This window comes from Nuphar pumila, chromosome 1 (genome assembly GCF_984573655.1).
Source record: "Nuphar pumila chromosome 1, dmNupPumi1.hap1.1, whole genome shotgun sequence".
Classification (NCBI taxonomy): Eukaryota; Viridiplantae; Streptophyta; class Magnoliopsida; order Nymphaeales; family Nymphaeaceae; genus Nuphar; species Nuphar pumila.
The window spans coordinates 71,062,008-71,075,462 of record NC_143249.1 but is presented as its reverse complement, the minus strand read 5'-3'; the positions used below and the strand labels follow the sequence as shown (position 1 = coordinate 71,075,462).

Sequence of the window (13,455 nt, the reverse complement as noted above, 5' to 3'; positions counted from 1 at the left end):
AATCAGGAAAACTATCTAATTCTCCGGAAGAGTAACCCTCCAATAATGATGCCATAAGTGTTGTCCATTCGCAAAAGACCATATCTGATGGCTCTCTTCTTAGTACAATGTCCCATACCTCTTCTAAACTCAACCAAAAATCACTATTTGGCTCTAGTTATTCCGAAGTTTGGTATCCCCACACCAAACATCTTTGCCAAAACAAAGTACCAGAGTATCGTTACCCACCTCCACCCGAATAACCGAATTGAAGTGGTCCAATGTCATGACCCACCCTTTCCAAATCCTGGAACCTTTTTTCCATTTATGATTTTCGGACCAGCACCAACACCAACCCACCAAATCATGTTTTTCCAATAAGATTAGACTAAGTGTGCCCTCTTTCGTATATATCCTCCATAGCCATTTAGACAAGAGGGCAAGGTTGAATTTTCTCAAATTATGGATCCCTAATCCCCCAACTTGTAGTGGTTGGAAGACAAAAGACCAATTAATGGGCGCCTTAGACTTTCCTTCGATCTACCCGTGCCAAATAAATTTTTGAAAGAAAGTATTTAGGTGCTTTTCTACCTTGGGCAACTTGAAAATTTATAGGAAGTGAAGCGCGAAGCAAGAGATGTTGAAACAAACAAGGTTTATTCTACCCGCTCTTGAGAGCAAACGGGAAGCACAAGACTGAACTTTTTATCAAATTTTATCCACCATGCTCCAATGAGACTCCGTAGAGACCCCCAAATGTAGTTGCAGCCCCAAGTATTTCAAAGGCAAGGAACCCTCTTCACAATTAAAAATTGCCGGGGCTAATCTTTGGGAGTCCCCATTAGGGTCATTCAACGCCATTATTTGTCTCTTTCCTTCATTCATACAAAAACCGAAAATTTTCTAAAAACATTTAAGCAACACCCATCGGGTCCACATGTTATTCTCCGAAGCCTTCCCAAAAATCAAGTCATCCGCAAAAGGGTGGGAATTTGTAATTGAGTCTGATACTTTGCATCCCTTGAACACACCTGCCTCCTCGGCATGTGAGATCATCACCGATAGCGCTTCCATAGCCATGATGAAAAGAAGAAGTGATAACGGGTTGCCTTGCCTCAACCCTCTTTTTGGCATAAAGAAGTCACCATTCTCCTCATTAAGGGAGACCACAATCGAGGTTGCAGAAAGAAACCCTTCAATCCAATGCTTCCACTTCTCACCAAACCTCATCTTTTGCATACAACACAACAAAAATCTTCAATCTAAAGAATTAAAGGCTTTTTTAGGGTCTATTTTTAAGACAAAAGATTTCTTACCTTGGAGCTTGATGGAGTGGAGCGTCTCATGTGCAGTAACACACGCATCATGGAGGCGGCGACCATGAATGAATGCGCTTTGCCATTTTGAGATGAGGTGTCCAATAACTCCCTTGATTCTCATTGCCAAAATCTTTGATATGATTTTGAAGACGGTGCCCACCAAAGAGATGGTCTAAATCTTTCAATGTTTTGGGCTTGCGGGTCCTTAGGGACGAGGACAAGTGTCAACTTGCCCATAACCCCTGGTATCTTGGCATTTGAATGAAACTCCATCATCAATTAAAGTAGATCAGTCTTGACACACTCCCAAGTGAGCTTTAAAAACTCTATAGGGAACCCATCAATACCCAGGCTCTTGCCATTTGGAAGAGACCAAATAGCATTCTTGATCTCGTCCACGGTGAAAGCGCTAGTGATGCTCCTCCTTTCCTCTTCGCTTATGGATTTGAAAGCCATGTTAGAGATGTCATAATCTGCACCCACCACATAAGAGAAGCGGGCTTTGAAGAATTCGGTGGCACAAGGCAAGATTTGAGAGCCCTCCTTCCTATAGGGCTTGAAATTCAAGAATAAAAAACAAGGGTTTCTACTAATGTATGGTACTAATACAACTAGCCTATTTTTTCCACATGTATACATGTAACTATGCATTTATGTACCCTTATCCATGTCTTTATAACATAGTTCAGAGAATGTATTTCTCTTGTATAAATAATTGTTGTATTTGGTATATTTCCTGACATTTTCGCACTCTCAATGGGTATGTAAGATTTCACAACTCTTCTGCATCATTTAAGAGATTTACCCTATTTCCTGGAATTGGACCATAGGGTAGCTGTTTTATAAGATCATCTCCTTTTGCAGGGTATCATTATTATCAGAGATGAGGCAGTCATTGTGTCAAGAGTCAAAGATCAAGCTCCTAAATTCCTGTGGGATGCTGAATCACATGTTCTTTCGGATGAAAATGGCAATAAAGAAAATGTATTGATATGTAGAAAGAAATTTTGGGCAATTTCTTAGTATGTATAGCTTTTTAGCTATTGGCTGAAGGCGGTCCCGATTCTTTGAATGCATTTTGTTGTAATTTCATTAGATGAGCTCAACTTTCTTTTATGATCAACAATCAGTTACTAAAAGTGCTGATTTGTGTTTTCCTCTGATATTCTATGTAGCATGCAATGTACTATTATTACTAGAGTAACTATTTGCTGGTTGGAAGATATTCATAGAATTGCCAAGAAAAATTTGGATCCTGCTGTGCAGCTTCTGCCATTTGAACAAGAGTACTCAATAATAGGTGACACTTTTTTTTTCTTGATAATGGGGAGAAACCAACACTCTAGTTTACATGTCCTGTTACAGGTTGAAAGGTGTCATGTTGACCATGCCCTGTTTTGGTGTTCACAGTATAAAACTCCTCGAGTACTCCCCCTTCCCTTAAGGCAGGGGTTGCCCTTCCCGAGTATCAAACTCTTGACATCCAACTTAAATGTCTTAAGCTGACCTACCCTAGCCAGATGTGTGGAGCCCCTGTGATCTAGAAGGCCTCTGCTTTTAAAAAGAAAAGGCGAGTAAAAATGGGAAGGGTCCACTAGCTCTTGGATTGATAGTGGATTTACCACCTACCATCTCATTGTTCCACAGATTGTACTCCCAGATCTGCACATCATTGGGGATGTCTTGGTGGCGGTCTAATAGATATGAAGCATTTTATCATGCCTATAATTTATTGATTTTGGGCACATGGTCTTGGATTTAGGGACCTCAATGGTTGTATTAGAGGTCAGATGTCCAACAGAATCCAAATCCATTTAGTCGGATTTAATAAGAGCGAATGACATTTGTTCAATAATCAGATACAGATTCAGTTCAGTGTATCACATCCCAATCAGTATCCTATGGATACTTGAAATCCAATTACGTGTAAAGGGCATATCCAGTTAGCTACTTAAATTGTAATCTGAAACGGAGTCAGGCCCCAAATATGCAACATTTGACTAGGTTGGATTTAGTAATGCCTACTGCATCCAAACCAATATGTTTCTACTAGGATCAATTTCAAAAAAAAAAAAAAACGGAGTCTGTATAGATAGAGTTGATCCAAGTAGGAACAGACTCCAATTAAGCTCTGTATGGGAGTTGTAGTTGAGAGTGGCGATGGAGGGTTCACCAAATCCCAAGCATCTCCATTGATTGGAGTCACCGTTTTGGGAGGGGAGCCGAAGATGGAATCAGTGTTGGGAGGGGAGATGGTATTATAAATGGATGGACTTCAAAAACGTCCTCATGAGGATGTTGTTGCAAAATCCACCAATTTCAACACCGCTCCCAACAATGGCTCCCAAACAGAGCCTTATTATTACTTATTTGTTATTTCAAGCGAAAGAGTTGTGAGAGAGGCGACGTGCTTATTGAGAATTGATTGCAATCGAAAGACAAAAAATCGTAAAGAAGTTCACTATTCTCCATTAGTTACTGCAGTGTAATTGGATGTGTATAAGTAAAACTAATTCATTCCAAAAAGTGATTGGGTTGCAAAAATAAAGAACTTATACTAAAGAAACATTACAAGTCCTGGGATTTATTTTTCATTGGATTTTGACAAAGCCATTTTTTTTTTTAGATATGAACTATGAATCATTCAATAATAGGAATCTTTATATCCTTGTATATAAAAAAACAAATACATGCATGTTATGTTCGTTTAAACATATACTGCATTTAGCTGTTGGAGTAAGAGAAAGTGCTAAGGTCCATCTGTCAAAAAGACAAGTAAATGATGAATATCTTACATAAAAGAGAGGGTTAAAATCAAAGTCAGCTGCTATGGTTCAACAAAAGGACATAATTTATAGATTTCAAGATAAATATTCAAACGATTAGGTATTTCAATTTTCATGGGGATAAATTTCAAAGCTCAATATGAACCATTACCAGAACATAAACACAAGTGACTCTTGGAAAAGGAAGATCCTTTCCAAAGTCAGGCCAGCTTCTTCCTGTTCATTCTTTGAATTCAGAGTGTTCTACTATTAGATTTTATATGATAAGGAACCATCCCTTAATCACAATCTATTGTATTCTGACTCAACGATTCAATTGTAAATTGCTAAGATCATGCGGTTTGATCTGAGTTATGGTTTAGTAACCCTGAAATATTGAGTTGTCAACCTAATCGATTCATCAAGAGAAAGACCATGATCCCAATCAATTCTCTATTTATACGAGATGTTCAGAGATAGAGTGGTTCATACCATCGAGCAGGATAGGGATGACCATTTTATACTGGACAAATGGAAGATTGAATCATGTGAGGATGGAGCATTTCCTATGTTCTTTTGGCAAATTCAGCCCTGCAGATGTGTTCGGCATGATCCATTTGCTAGGAATCGACACTTGGATCGTGCATTTTCAATAAAAAAATGACTTTTTGATCATTGAATATTTATGAAATTTCTCGACTGTTGATTCTCAAGCTGTAAGAAAACATGCTCACTTGTCATAATTGGGTAATCCAAGAGCCTACCCCTATAAAACAAAGCATGTAGGATGCATCTGTATGGTGAAACTTAAAGGTAAAAAAAAAAACTGAATCTTGGTTCAAACGAAAGTTCACATATTTCTAGTGCACAAAATAAAGTTGTACTCAAGAAAAGTTATAGAGTGCAACTGCGTGAGCACCTAAAAACAGAAGCAACAATGACTTCAAAGATTAGTTTGACACGAGACTAAGTGATAGAGACACATTGATAAATTAGTAACTGCGGATTTGTAAGAGATCATCCGGGGGAGAAGATATGGAGGGACGATCAGGTGCAATGTGATTGCACACTTTTAGTGTGCTGTTGCACCTGATCATTCTCCATCTTGGGGATACAGGATGTTAGCCATGGGGCCCAACAGCAAATGGTGGGTGATCAGGTGCAGCAGCACACCAAAAGTGTGCAATCACATTGCACCTGATCTTCCCTCAAAAATATGAGACTCAAAAGGATTCCTAGGTCAGTGTCCGAAGCCTGCTGCCAAGTTAGTGCTCTAAAAAGATGACTGGTTTCATGTCTCAGATCAAGTGAATCCAATTATGGCTTTGTTATGATTCTCTTCCAAGCACAGGGGAATCCAGTCATCTTGAGCAAGTCTGACCAAGGTGTTGTCCAGACAAGGATAAAGCCTTCCCCAGCCTTCAACTGAGAGATTATGCCAGGTTTGGTAGTTGATCAGCAAGACTCAGTTATGTGCAACACCTAATCAATAAAGCCAAACAAGACTACTGACATAAGGACCTCAGTAATGGCGAGAACCAGGTCTGTAGCCCAAGAAAAAGTTTGTTCAATGTCTATGCAATCAAGCCACCAGACTGGCCTAGCGCTTGGTCTGGTTTGGCCAGCCTTCCATTCGTTTTTTGCCTGATCAATACAGGGTCTAAACCTGACCCCATATTCATCAGGTTGGGTCCAGGCTGGGCTGATTGGAGGATAGGCCGGGTCAGTAAAATATTAAAAAGAAATAAAACAAATTGAACTAAGACTTTTTCAAGCTTAACGGACCAGGTTCAGCCTTGTTCAGGCCCGAAATTGCCTGATAACCTTGCATACTGGGTCAATGTGCAGGCAATGGATTTTTTATCTATAACTAAAGCCCTCAGTAACAGAAAGAACTACTCTAAAAACACCAACCTTCTTCGTTGGTAAAGATGCACAAATACATGGTAAATTCAAACGCATGTGGATGCATCAAAACTAAGTGTCCTAGATAATTAGCTAGCCAGTACATGCGTTGCATCTACTTTGATGGGGCAGTGGCTTCAGAGCTTGCTGCATCTCTGGAGCACTGTGCCACATAGGGCTTCAGCTGCACAAAAAGGCAAGGTTCACAAATATTAGGTTCACATCTTTATTGAAAACATGAATGACAGTTCACAGTAGAAGAATGATACTGATGGGAGCACTAAACAGGAGCTTTGGTCAATATCACAGATTACCAAGCTTGAAAGGTCGCACAGAAATGTAACAACCATAAGTATGCAAATTAATAGCATGTGCCCACCCAAACAACCATCAGAAAAATGTAGACCAAAGTGCCAAAAATTGCAGGCTTATGCTATCAAGTGAAGATGGAGTCCACCAAAGTGAGATTAGGATGACTTGGAAGATTAGACATTAACTTGGATATCTCAGGTACCCATATACATATCAAGACTGCAGCATTTAGTACTTTGTCCAACGGCAGCCAAACATGAGACCTTAATTGGAAGACCTCAAGTTCAAAATACATCTTAAAATGGTATCAATTTTTTAGTTGCCAGTAATGTTGATAAATAACCAAACACCAACACATAGCTAGTAGTTGCTTGATTCAGTATGTCTTCTTCTTTGATAAATAACCAAATGCCAAACCAATTACTACACTATGTTTATTGTAGAATCTATTAAAGTGACCCACTATTCATATAGGATGATGTGATGCACTATAACATTAAATCCCATCTCTTTCAGGTGTTGTAGATGATAATGTAATCGCTCCTAACATTGCAATTTATAGTGAGAACATTGATGCTACTGCCAAATATACATCAAACCCAAAATTTATGCAGTTCCAAGTCAGATCTCGCTAAAAAATAACAGTTTATTAATGCTCGAGTATCTCACTAGGCAAAAACCAAGACTCAACAAATGCAAGAGTTACAGGCAGATATAGGATCTGTGTGTAAAAGCAGTAATATGAATTATTCGCTAAATACCTAGCACTCATTCTTGGGCTTTCTTTGGCATATCTTTGTTATATATATATATATAATTTCTCTTTTTGAGCCAGGGGTATTTTGGTCTTTTCTCCTTGTAATAAACTTTGTCCTCTAGGGACAGCCTTTTTCTTTTACTTTTTTTTTCTTTTTGTCTTTTAACCAAAGACTAGGGGCTCTTTGGTCATTGGACCAAAGAGTCATTGGAGCTCCCAATGGCCTCCCCTTTATGTGTGGTATTATGTATAAATAGGGGTTAAACCCCACTTGTTCTTTCAATGCTTGTGTTAAGCATTTGATCAATAAAGGCTGATATTTTTACGTTCTTGTGTATTTATTTTTTGCCTTATGACTTTTGTATTGTCTCATAGTGGACTTGTGCATATGCACTTGTATGATTGTGATCTTGTAAGCCCTTAGTGGCTAGTGTTTCGTGCTTTCGCATATTTCATTACATGGTATCATAGTCATAGTGCTCTTCGATTTGTGAAAAGTTGTCATCAAGTGATTGTGTTCTAGACAGTTTTTTAAGAGATCATGCCCTCCTCTCCATTTCACTCTCTTCCTCTTCCTCTCTTTCTCACATAATCAAGACCAAAATCAACCTCTCATTTAAGCTCAATAGAAAAAACTACATAATGTTGCCATCCGCTATGGAAAACAATCTCAAATGAAAGAAGCTTTGGGGGGTATGTAATGGGCACTATCCCCGAACCCCAACTCAAGCTCACAAAAATTGAAGGAGCTTAAGAGAAGGCTTTAGAGGAAGATGCTTATGCCAAGGCCATTGAGGATCATCATAAGTTTAAGATTGAGAGAGCAACCATGCAAAAATTCTTGCATGGTTCATGAACAATGTCGAGCTTAAGGTATGTGCAAACATTGCTAAATTTTGAAAAGCCAATGAAGCTTGAATTTTTATGAAGGGTATGTATACCTCCAAAAAAAAACTTGCAAGAGCATATTTTTTTGCAAGAAAAAGTTAGAACCTATGTCACACGGACTCAGCTCCAAGGTCGACGCACCCGCATCGACACGCACGGACACGGGTGCGGCTCGGACTCGGTCAAACCGACCCAGGGTCAACGCACCCAGGGTCATTTTGGTCCATTTTTATTTTTATTTTTTTTTAAAAAAAAATCTGGGCTACAGAATTTAAGGAAAAAAACCCCTCCTGTAAGGAAAAAAACCATGAATCAGGCTTCACAACTCATCACCTGTCCCCTAATGGGCACAACTTTGATCGAGTCTTATATATATATATATATATATATATATATATATATATATATATATATTTATTTATTTATATATTTTTTTTAAATATATATATATATAGCCGAGTCCCCGTGTCCAAAATTTTTGAAATTGCGCCGCACCCGCACCCATGTGACATAGGTTAGAACTACTAAGCAAGGGGACTTAAGTATCCAACATTTTTATAGTGCTTTAAATCTCCTATGGGATAAACTAGTACTTTTGGAGCCTGAGTTGCCATTGAAGATGTGAAACTTAGGCAAAAACAAATGGAACAAGAGAGATTTTTTCAATTCTTGTATGGGCTTCATTCCGAATTTGAGCAAATTAGATCTCTCTTACATAGATCTACTCCTTTTCTTCTTAAAGATGCTACTGTCGAAATTGTTCAAGAAGAAACTCGTCTTTGAATGAGTAAAAGTTGTGATGAAGTGTTGATAGTATCTAAACCGGACAACAATGTTAAGACCTATAAGCCTCCACACTTTGAGAGGCAAAACAACTATAATAATAATAATAATAATAACTATAGTGGTGCAAAAAAAATGAATATTTGTAATCATTGTAATGAGCCAGGTCACATTAAACCAGGGTTACCGGAAGCGCCTAGCTAAAAGGGGAAGCGCGCTTCGGAAGCGCGGAACGTCGCGCTTCGGAAGCGCGGAACGTCGCGCTTCGGAAGCGCGGAACGTCGCGCTTCGGAAGCGCGGAACGTCGCGCTTCTGAAGCGTGGGGGGAAGCGGCCGCCTTTTTTGGGAAGCGCGTCCCCCTTTAATGGGAAGCGCGCTTCCCCCTCGCTTCCCCACGCTTCCCCTGTTTTTTCAATTTTTTTTTTTATTTTTTTTTTTTATTTTTTATTTTTATTTTTTTCGCTTCCCCCTCGCTTCCGAGATGCTTCCTATGTCGCTTCCGAGATGCTTCCTAGGTCGCTTCCGAGACACTTCCCGAATCGCTCCTAAGTGGTCCCACGCTTCCCCGCTTCCTAAAATTTTGAAAGTGCCTCGCTTCCCGCTCCCGCTTCCCGTATCGCTTCCCGCTCCCGCTTCCTCAACTAGCAACCATGCATTAAACCCGCTTGTCCTAAGTTGAATGAAACCTTCAAGTATAAGGTTGCTTTCGTTGAAGAATCTACTTTCAAGAAGAAAGCAAAAGTGGAGGCAATCTTAAAGACACACTTGGTCAAATATCCATGACACTTCAACAAATTCTTAAAGCAACCTCATCTACATCGGGTACCGTCATTGCCTCCTCATCTTCACCCGGTATGTATTCTTGGATTCTAGATTTGAGAGCATCTTTTCATATGATCCCTCATGAGAATGCCTTATCTGATATATGCATAAACTCAAACTTGTCTTGTGTTTCTACTGCCGATGGAACCATTTTGAAAATTGAGAGTATAGGAACTTTGGATTCAAAAAATGTTCAAAATTTTCTTGTTACAAAAGTTAGAGTTGTTCCTAAACTAAAGTTAAACATTTTTTCAGATTCTCAAATTGCCAACCATGGGTAAGAAATATCTTTTTCATCTAAAAGTTGCTTTGTGCAGAATCTCTGATCCGAGAAGTGGATTGGGCAAGGCCATAGGAAGGAAGATCTTTACTTTATGGACTCATTGTCTCTCCCTTCAAAATCTTTTTGTAACCATGTCCAAAATAAGGGAATTGAAACTTGGCATAAAAGACTTGGACATCCAAACTATTCTAAAATGTATGTTTTTTCTTTTGAAAAGAAATTTTGTGGTATATAATGCGAGCCAGTACCTATCGATCACTTGACCTGACATAGCACATGTGGTCCATAGTGCGAGCCAGTTTCAACATGCACTTACCTCAGTTCACATGGTTGTTATGAGAATTGTCAGATATTTGAAGGGACACCATAACTAAAGGGTTTTTCTTATCCTCTTCATCATCTCTAAATTTAATTGCTTATATTGATTCAGATTGGAGAGATAATCCTAATTATCGCATTTCTACTACATGTTATTGTATTTTTCTTGGCTATTTGCTCATCTCTTGGAGGTATAAGAAGCAACAAAAAGTCACTTTCTTCCACCAAAGCAGAGACTTAGGCAATGACAACTACAACCACAAAGATTGTTTGGCTAAGAAGTCTGCTAAAAGACATGGGCGTCATTATCTCTACACCATCGAAAATGTGTTGCAACAACAAAATTGTCATTTACATTGCGAGCAATCACACATTTCACTTTCACAAAGCATATAGAGATGGATTGTCACTATGTTCGAGAGGAATTTCTTAAAGGGACCATAAAGCTTTCATATATGACATCAGAGTTCTAGCTCGTTGACTTCTTCACCAAAGCATTACCATCGTTGCATTTTTCTTTTCTCCTTGGCAAACTTTTGGTCATCTCATCGTCATTTTTAGGGGGGAGTGTTAAATATATATTCTTCATGAATATATATATATATTCTTTCTTTTTAGAATATATTTTAGAAAATTATGCATTTTTCTTTTTGCTTTTTTGTTTTTATTTATTTTTGTTTCATGACAAAAAAGCTATCAAGGGCATTTTTGTCTTTCCTGTTTTAGCCGTTGGGCTGGTCCAATTATTAGCTCAACTAGCCGTTGGACTAGCCCAATGGTTAGTTGAGTCTCTCTTTTCTCTCCTTTGTGTATATATAGGGGTTACACCCCTCTTGTGATTTATGCTTCTCTAAAGTATCTGTAAGATAAATACAATTTATTTTTTATATTGTTTGCTCTTGTGCTTTCCCTTAGTGGCTCATGTGCTTTGCCCTTGGTGGCTTTTTGTATTTGCCTATAGTGGCATGTGTTCTTTGCCCTTAGTGGCCCTTGTACTTGTGTGCTCTTGATTCCATTACAGTATGACTCACTTTTCTTACCAGGTTCCCTAGGATGAATTGCTTATAGACATTGCTATATTAATTTAAAAACATACCTAAAAAAGTAATGATATTGTAGACAAGTTACAAATGCACAAACCTTGAAATTGATTAAATCAGGAACAACATAGTGGGGCAATTTTTCATCCATCACAACATATCCACCTGCACAAAAGTGATTTCTTTAGAAAGGACAATTTTTCATCCATCACAACATATCCACCTGCACAAAAGTGATTTCACCTTTGCGTGTATGGAAACCAGTAGGCTTGCAATTTTCTCCCTTGTAATAATCACGAGGGCCTCTTTTAGAAGAGAGGATGTCAAGAGAGGAGCTACGCTTTCTTCTCATTGCTCGACAAATACCCATTATTAACCCCAATGCCATTGTTCCCCTTGCCTTAGCTGTACACAAGTACTACTGTACTGGCGCCAAAAAGAACAGCCAAATTCAAAAGCCAAGACCTTGGCAATGGATCCATAAGCAAAAATGAGAAAATAAATAAACATAAAGCATAATTCTCTACATTCACAAAATGTATTTTCAAATAACTAGAAAAGAGAAATTTAACATTTCCTAATTCCTATGGATGACTACAACCAACAAGAAAATGTTTAGCATCATGATTACACAGTCTATTTCTTACTACCTTTTGAGCTAAGTAGGGTGAAATATTACAACTGGATTGAGAGAACTATCTCAACCCAGGGATCTCAGTTTAAATCACATCAGGGCTATCCATCAGTTTGACCACAAAGAAATAATAAAAACAGTAACTTGAACTGCATGACACATTTTTGTATAAGATATCATACTCTCTCGATGGCATTGAAGAAATTGCCCCATCAACACCATAGTAATGTAAGTGAACATTGCCAAACAAATATTCAACGTAAAAATGCCAGCAATAACTTCCATAAAAAATTGGATGAGCCTGAGCATGCCTATATCTCTAGTAGCACCCAAGTTCATTCTACTTTGTTAAATCAAACATAAATTTTACTCCCATAACCACTTGGTTATGAAGTAATTGCCATTTAATAAGATGCATCTCTGTGTTATGGCTCCAGTCATCATAAAATGACTTTGATGTTACTTGCTATACAATATATTCAAACTGAAGAATAACCAACAAAAGTCACTAATAACAATGTAACTTCTGATATTAAATCTGGAAACCATGTTGGAATCTTTTCCTGTCCATATGACAACAAATGTCATAGGTTAATAATATCTATTAAAATTCTTAAGCGTACCAACAAAGATCCACAAGATGCATAAAAATGGATGCTCTTCTTAGCAAAGCATACATAAGAGCACCACCTAGCACAAAGCCTAGCGTAGGGCCTACAAGCATAGAGCAAAGAAAATTCTCTTCTTTGAGCATAGAACTGCTACGCAGGACTATAAAAAGCCAATAGCACTAGGCGAGATGTCTGAACCGAATCTCGTGACTGAGATTCACAAAGATAGAACTCATGTCACTAACAAAAGTGTCTTCTCAGAATGAGTGTCCAGCAAAGTGGAGCAAGCAGAGGGGGTTACTAGATTGGTAAGGGTGAATATGCAACAGGAAAGGCAGCAGACCCGGGACCAGCAGCCAAGCCAGCCACGCTACACCAGAATGTAATTTCTTGGAAAGACAGCCTTTCTCAGGAAAAATGTGGTTAGCTTTTTATAGATTTTTTTTTCATTCTTAAAGAAGTACGATATATTTTGTGACATCTTAAAAATAATGTCTCTTTCATGATATTGTCTGCAAGAAATTCAAAGTTCTGGTACTTTTTGAATTATTCAAGAGATTGCAGTAGATTAAAGTTTTTGAAAGTTCACAAGATCATGCTGCAAGAAATTGAAAAGGGCAGATATTTGTAATTATGTCTTAATAGGCTAATTCACGAACATGCCAACTTATATTTCCGTGGATATAAGGCCAAGCAATAATGAGCATAACCTACAAATGGTAAGATAGAAATAGTTCCTTATCTCAGAAGGCCCAGTTAGCCACAGAAAAAGTAATTGAAGTTGCAGTTTCCTCTGTATCCAACATTTTCAAATTTTTAAGTATTTTCGACATTTTTTAGTAGCTTAAAGTTTCTCATTTCTTTTAACTATTTACTTTTAGGATCTGTTAGGAGAAGATAATTGACAGGAACAGATGGAAATGAGTTGGAGCGAAACAGATTTGGAAGGAATTGAATGAAATTTACTAGTTTGGCAGCACCTTGTCATTGTCCAAGGATTCAGGCTAACCAATTCTTTCTGATTCGTTATTTTGTTTGG

At 38.2% G+C, this 13,455-nt stretch overlaps 1 long non-coding RNA gene across 1 annotated transcript; it reads right to left on the bottom strand.

Annotated features, from left to right (window-relative positions):
- Positions 1-5,817: 5,817 nt before the first annotated feature.
- LOC149848993 (uncharacterized) lies at positions 5,818-11,338 on the bottom strand. The gene is made up of 2 exons (XR_016433192.1): positions 11,272-11,338; positions 5,818-6,152 (listed from the first exon to the last, which is right to left on the bottom strand). It is a non-coding gene; the product is annotated as an uncharacterized LOC149848993 (long non-coding RNA).
- Between the last annotated feature and the right edge of the window lie 2,117 nt (positions 11,339-13,455).